The sequence below is a fragment of the Camellia sinensis genome, chromosome 1 (assembly GCF_055761805.1).
Source record: "Camellia sinensis isolate YWXY chromosome 1, ASM5576180v1, whole genome shotgun sequence".
Lineage (NCBI taxonomy): Eukaryota > Viridiplantae > Streptophyta > Magnoliopsida > Ericales > Theaceae > Camellia > Camellia sinensis.
This window is the reverse complement of record NC_138961.1, coordinates 207,346,232-207,354,285: the sequence shown is the minus strand read 5'-3', so window position 1 is coordinate 207,354,285 and position 8,054 is coordinate 207,346,232.

Below are 8,054 nucleotides of genomic sequence, written 5' to 3'. Positions count from 1 at the left end.
TTTAGAAAGTGGATTGACTTTTTGACTTTTTTAACTATTTTAGCCTGGGCTAAAAAACTTGGTTTGGGAAGGGCTTTTTGACTTTTTTAAATTTTTTTGTGAGAGAAGAGTATAATGATTATGAGTTGAATGTGATGTTTTGTTTGTTGTGACTAAAATAGCCTATGTTATTTTTTGTGGCTATTTTAACCCCAAAACCACTTGCCAAACACTACCATAGGGAGTGTTGTGCTTGATTTTGTGATAGTTTTATGTGCAAATAATAGTATTGAATTGCAAATTAATGGTAGAATGAGAAAGTAATTACAATTTTATGAGAATCTTTTTTATGCAAATGTATTTTGGTGCAAGTGTTATTTTAATAAGTTAGACCAAAACTTGCACTAAGGTCAAGTTTGGGAAGACTAAAAAAGTGCACTTTTTGTCTTTTTGGACTAAAAAATTGAGGTTGAAAACATGGATATTTGGGTTAACTTTTTGACTTTTTATTGAAAAATGTGTAATAAAAAATTGTAAAAATTGATTTGTAGGGAAAAATTTGAATTGGGAGTTGTGCAGCCGTAATTGTTGACTTTTGGTGAATAGTGTTAACTTTTTAGCTTTTTGAGTAACTTTTTGACTTTTTTGGATCTTGCCAAACTTGGCCTAAAAGATTTGATGGCAAGCGCAATTATTTTAGCCAAGTCCCTTTTATTTTTATTTTTATTTTTATTTTTTTAACTTATAAATACATAATTTCATCACAAATTGACATAATAAAATATTCAAAATTTTGTAGTTGATATTGTAAAAATTTATGGCTTGATTACAATATTTGTTGTTACATTAATCTGTAACGAGATTACGCATTTATAATTAATGTTATGAAATTTTATATTAAAATTACACATATGCACCCCTCTAGGAACGTGCATACCGTAACATTTTCCTAATTATTTATAGATAAACTAGTTTTAAAACAGACCAAGTCATATATTTTGGACAACCAAACAATTTCACTTTGCAGTGGTTTTCAAACAATTTTATTTAATTAGTGATACAAAATAAGGAGGAGATAGAACCGCAACAAAAGAATAAACAAATTACCAACTACATCATTCGAACCTAATCTTATGGTTATCTAAATAAAACAATTTTCACTTAATTTTTTTAGTAAGTATTGTTATAGGGATGATTAGGATGTTTGGAGGTGTTGAGGTTGATGATAACGATGGTAGTTTGTACATGTCCAACTTTGGGGTCAAGAGACCAGACTAATAGCACCTTGGCAACTCCACCATTTATCTAAAAAATAAAAAATAAAAATAAGGTATTACATCAAATCATAAAATTAGATATAATATTTTCACTAGAAAAACTGTAAAATGATGGGACCACATTCTGATGGAATCATCAAATTTTCTTATATATTAAATAATATTTGTAATTATTTTTACTGACAAAAAAAAAAGAATATTCAGTGTATTTAGTTTCAGTTTTTTGGAAATTGAGTTTTCTATTTTTCTATTTTTTTTGTTTTTAGTGATATTTTTAAAATTTTAAGCATTTTTTTTACTTTTTGCATGCACCTTACTTAAATATATCTAAATAGTAAAATAATTGTGAAAAAATTAATAAATACACAAAAATACGAAAAATGTATTGAATTTTTTTTTTCTATTCTATTTAGTGAATTTTTCAAAGTTTTTTTTTTCCACAAATATTATACTTTTTAAGTTGATTCATGTTACATGTGTCTAAATTTTTTTTAAAAAAATTACTTAAAATATTTTAAAAATTCATTGAAAACAAAAAAATGTAAAAAATAAAAAAAATAGAATTTTTTAAAAAGTATTTTCTTAAACTAAAACCAAACAAGTTGATTTGTATTCACACTATGCGGAGGCCTCTTTGGAGAAGAGGTTAAAAGTTAACTTTTTAGCTTTTGATTTTTGTTTTAGTCACGTCATCTCTGTATTTTTCTTTTTTTACACATTTTTCAAAAAAAATTAAAAAAATCAAAAAATTAATTTTTAACCTAACTCTCAAAACATTTGATGGAGGTGAAGTCCACTCGTACAATTGCATAAAAAATATTACACGTCTAGGTAACTTATGTTGGAAGGTTAACTTGGAAAATGAAAATGGATTGTGTAACCTATTTTTATGTTTGATTAATTAAAAAGGTAAATCTATATATTATAAATAAAATTGTCATTTATCATTATAAAAAAATATCATTTGATAAATAAACTTAAAGAATAATCATTTTATTTTATTCTATCTCATCTCATTTCAATTGACCAAATAAAATGCACAATAGTTAAAATACATTCGTATTTTACCACATTGCCCTGGGGTGGTGTTGTTTTTCAACGTTGAAAAAACGTATATAAACCTTTCATCATCACTTGAGCATATAAATATATATGTTATATCACAGAAATGTCATCTGAAAAATTACGGTAAAGTTTGCCGCTGATATACCTCCTCCTAGATACTAGTTTATCCATTTTAGCATCAGTCTTGTCCACTTGTCAATTTTTTTTTTTATTTTTTATTATCTTATATATATATATATGTTTAGTGTTTAAAGAATTCAATCAACAAAAAATATTTGTATAGCTAAAATAATTGAAGTTATCTGATCAAATAATCCATTTCTTTTCTTCATGCTGACACAAGTGACAAAAGATTTGTTGGGATCGGGGATCCCGCCCAAGACCTTCCAGAAATTATACCAAGTAGAAAAACACACCCACACAGAAGGAGACACCATATTTAACGTGGTTCGGCCTTAAAGCCTACGTCCACGGGAGAGTAACCGGTTATCACTATAACAATGGAGAGATTACAGAAAGATTATAATAGGGGAGGAGCTCACACTCTCCTCACTCACCCACTCACCCGTCTCCCTCTCTCACACCGAGAGAGACGGTCTCTCTACCTCACATCTCTCACTCTCTTCTCTCTTGGTTCTCTCACAATTTCAACTCTCCCCTCAACCTCTATTTATACACCAATGAGGGAGAGCCTCATTGGTCACCACCTACCCTCTTCCACTCTCTAGTGGGGTTGGTAGAGTGGGAGAGCCACTTCCATTGGGTGGAGAAAGTGGGTTCTCCAATGGGAGCTCACATGGGATGATCCAACAAATCACCCCCTCAACCCATGTGAGGTGATAAACTGCACACACTGCTGCTAATCTTGTCACGCCCAAATTTCAACAGAATCTTCATCTCCTCATTGAGACGCTACATCCCCTGAAGCTAGAGATAATACACCAGAGATACAAGAAGATGAGGGAATCCTACATCCTCAACTCAACTTATACCACTCTCTGATTTGGAGAGAGCCTCTGCTCCTATCTCCCTCAGATCTCTTCTACGCTTCCTGTCTCGGATGTCTTCACTTGCTATGCTTGAACTTGCGCAACCAAGATATCTTGACACCCCCTGATTGGATGTCTTGCACCCCCTGCTCGGGATACCCTTGCATTACCGTGCAACTCCTTGCATTACCGTGCAACTCCTTGCATGATGAACACTGGAGCAACTAGAAAACTTCAGAGTTTGACACATCAACATCCTCAATTTTCCTTGCTCGGAGCTTATTTCTGAACAACCAGCCTTTGCTTTCTGCACTTCAGAACAACTTCCCAGCGATCTCATACGCCCGTTGTCTGTGCTGCAATCCCTGATGTTCGGTTCTGTCTCACTTGTACGTCCGTACTGATGTTTGACAGTTAGCCCTTCTGCCAAGACAACTTCCACCGCTTTGTACAAGTTACCACTATGCAACTCCGTGCATAGTGCTCGCACCCATGGCTTCTGGTCTCCCTGCGTCAAGCTTGCTTGAGAGATCTGCATCAACTCTATCATCTGCTGCCATGGAACTAAAGAAACCACCATAGAGAAATAAGACTTGCCACTCCTTGGCACGCACTCTTGCGTTTTACCTGTCTCAATTTCTCTGTCTGGAAGTTCCTGTGAACTGTCAACAACCCGCTGCTGCACATTCTTCTCGCGCCTCTGTACGATACTCTAGCGTACCCTTGCACTGTTGCACGTCTGCAATTGTACTTCTGCGCTTAGTATGCTCCTCTGCAACTATTGTTCTACATGTCCACATACCATTAGTACCTACTCGTATACAGTAGCTCCAACAGCCACAGTATTTCCCTGAGCCTGTACTGGTTGCCAAATCATCTATCCGTCGATGAATGGTCTTCTCTTTTGATTGAACCAGATCCTCCGACGAACTCCGGAGATAATCATTTCTGCAATCCTCTGATTACTCCTGACCAATCATGATCTCCCTCGATCTGCCATTTAATCAAGCCTGATCTCTTCTGGTCTTCAATGATCTATCTCAATCTGTATCTGGTTGTCCAATCTGGTCAGAATCTGTCCATTCTAACCTCTTCAGTGAATCCGCAGCGTTCCACAATATCCGGCAACCTTCCTTTGACTATTGAAGATGACAAACACCCATGTTTTGACAATCTTCCCAAACCGTTCAGAATTTCACTATTCTGACCTCGCGGTTGCGTCCGGAGCGGTCCGTTTAGCTAGAACCAACCTTTGCTGCATTTCCGGGGACCTCACTGAAAACTATCCCCGAAAGCTGGGCCACACCACAATTTTTTGAAAATTCTAGGCCAAATTGCAATTTTCAGAAGTTCAGGGAATATTCCGTGTACCAACAGAATATTCCGTACACTGCCCCTGACGCCGTCTGCCACTTTAATCTGCCTTCCTTTTACAGAAACTCCGTCTCCAAAATCTGACCGTATGGATGTGTCCGGAATACTCCAAATAGTCGGAAACCACTATTGGATCACCAAAAACGGACTCCAAATGGCTTCGATCTAGCCAAAACATTTTGTACGCCTCAGATCTGCGGCTGTACCTTCGCCGCAAAGCACTGGATCCTTCCTCATGCGGCTGCACCATTGCCGCGTAGCACTGGATCCCTCCCTTGACGCTGACGTGGCAGATGACATGGCACAACCGTGCTGACGTGGTGCTGACCTGGCTGCCACGCGTCGATGACCTGGCTGCTGACGGGGCTGCTGACGGGGCTGCCACGTGGATGACACGTGGCGCTGATGATGACACGTCGCTGCTGACGTGGGCTCGCATGGCCTGCGCGTGCCGTACACGCGCCATCCCCCACTCGTCTTCTTCCTTGGTCCGCGCGTGGGGCGCGTGAGAGGGACTGGGACCACGCGCCGATTGCCTTAACGGCGCGTGGTGGCGCGTGGCGAGATTGGAATTCACGCGCCAACTTCTAGGGGCGCGTGACGGCGCGTCCAGCCTCCGTTGGGTGTCTGCTTTATATTTCTGGACTCCTCTTCTCGAGCCCTTGCTCCTGGTATGCTCAAAACCTGATTTTGAGCAACTTGATTTCTGGGCAGTTTCAAACAACACGCTGTTTTTGTTCCGAAACGCCACCAACGAGGCTCTGATACCACTTGTTGGGATCGGGGATCCCGCCCAAGACCTTCCAGAAATTATACCAAGTAGAAAAACACACCCACACAGAAGGAGACACCATATTTAACGTGGTTCGGCCTTAAAGCCTACGTCCACGGGAGAGTAACCGGTTATCACTATAACAATGGAGAGATTACAGAAAGATTATAATAGGGGAGGAGCTCACACTCTCCTCACTCACCCACTCACCCGTCTCCCTCTCTCACACCGAGAGAGACGGTCTCTCTACCTCACATCTCTCACTCTCTTCTCTCTTGGTTCTCTCACAATTTCAACTCTCCCCTCAACCTCTATTTATACACTAATGAGGGAGAGCCTCATTGGTCACCACCTACCCTCTTCCACTCTCTAGTGGGGTTGGTAGAGTGGGAGAGCCACTTCCATTGGGTGGAGAAAGTGGGTTCTCCAATGGGAGCTCACATGGGATGATCCAACAAGATTTTCATGCGAGCATTGTAGCAGTCAATACCTACTAATTTGTATATCATTTGGGAAGTGGTTTTGTGGATTTTTTTTGGCTATTTTAGTCACAATAAACAAAATATCACATCTAACTCATAATCATTACACTCTTCTCTCATAAAAAAAAGTCAAAAAGTCAAAAAGCCCTTCCCAAACCAAGCTTTTTAGCTCAGGCTAAAATAGTCAAAAAAGTTAAAAAGCCAAAAAGCCAACCCACTTTCCAAATCAACCCATAATGTTATTAATTTTTTTCTGGTACTTTTTGTAGATAAGGTATGGTCTGAGACAGTGGCAGAACCAGAAAATTAAATTAGAGGAAGCACTTATTAATTACAATATCAAATTTTTTTACTCACGCAAGTTTTTACAATTGATTTCGAGAAACATCAAAAAAATTAATATTGTTTATAATTAGTATCTTATGGACAATATAGAAAAATATAGATATAAGTCTTAAAATAAATTATGTAATGGTAAATTATTTTTTTATATAAAATTTGATTAAAAATTCAATATAATGGTAATACCACGTCATCATTAGTATATGATATCACCAACTAATAGTAAATAAACACATAGAGAATGAACCTCATATGTCAAATATAACTAACAATCTAATAAATTTCATATTTTTATAGTGAGATTACTTATACTTGCATGTTAATAATAATGACATCAAAGTTACATTCAAAAATTTTTATAAAATTTTCATAAATAATATTATTTATAATAGTTTCTTCATTTTCAATTAAAATAAACATTATTATTCTCATAATTTTTAAAATGTCATTGACATTTCACAATAATAATATTTGTTGTTAAAAATATTTTTTTTATATTTACAAAATAAAATCCCAAAATTCAGGGACACGGTGACTGCCTGTTCCCTTGCCCCCTCGGCCACTGCTCTGAGATGTAAAATTTTAATTCTTTAACGCTTTTGTTTGGTTCTAGGATTTATATTTTGTTTGCATTAGACTAAGAAAATGGCATAAAAACAAATAGGCGGCATTACTCAATATATATATATATATATATATTTTGTATATTCGCTCATTAAAAAAATAAAAGTAATTTGATTTATACCTTCTCTTTATTTCTCTCAACAAATTTAAAATATCAATTGGGTCATGGGGGTGGTGGTGGGATGGGGGAATACCTTCCTCAATCATTAATTATATGTTGAAATATATATCAAATTTTATGTGAAAAATTAAGAACAAAAATTAGAATATAAAAACAATTACAGTGATTAGTGACCTCCACATGAAGGTCCCACTTCTTATTTCATCTATGTGATTGTTTTCAAGTACTACTCAAATGTGTTTTATCAAGGAGTGAGTCTAACCTGTCAAAATCGCTAATGAGAAAAAAAACAAAAAAAAATTGCGTGTTACATGTTCTTTGTCTACCTCTAAATTGGATTTCTTGATACACAAATCACTTCATGTTCTAACTTTTTTCATACAAATGTGATAGATGACAACTTACAATTTATAAAAGCCTTTAATTTTTGTCAATCTAATCTCAGTATGTTACTTTAATTATTTGATTTTGATTAATAATACTAAACAAATATAATTTTTATATAAAATTTATTATTTGTGATTATTTTATTTTAAATAAAAATATCACCCACTATGTATCATAATTTCAAAAAAAAATCATTATAACATCATTTTGAGTGATTATTATTATTTTTCATTCCGTTTAATATATATATATATATATATATCAGAAAAAATGACTGCAAGAAGCATAAGTTTTACCACCGGGGGTGGTGGCCTAGTGGAGAAGGCATATTTCTCCATAGGCGTGACCTAGGTTCGACTCTTGGGGAGAGGGAAATGTTAGTCCTTCCTGTAGTTCATTCCGGTGATCTCGCTTTGTATTTCGTTCAAATCCTGGGCTCGTCTGTGGCGTATGGTTGAGTTCTGTTGGTGCCTCGATAGTGGGTCTCTTCTTATGGGTTGGATTAAATCAAACTGATAATTGATTACCTGAAATTAAGACCACGAATGCCATGATGACACTTCAAAATATCCTTTCTTTTTGTTAAAAAGAAAAAAGAGGGAAAAAAAAAGGCGTAAGTTTTGAGATCTTTGATGCCCTGTC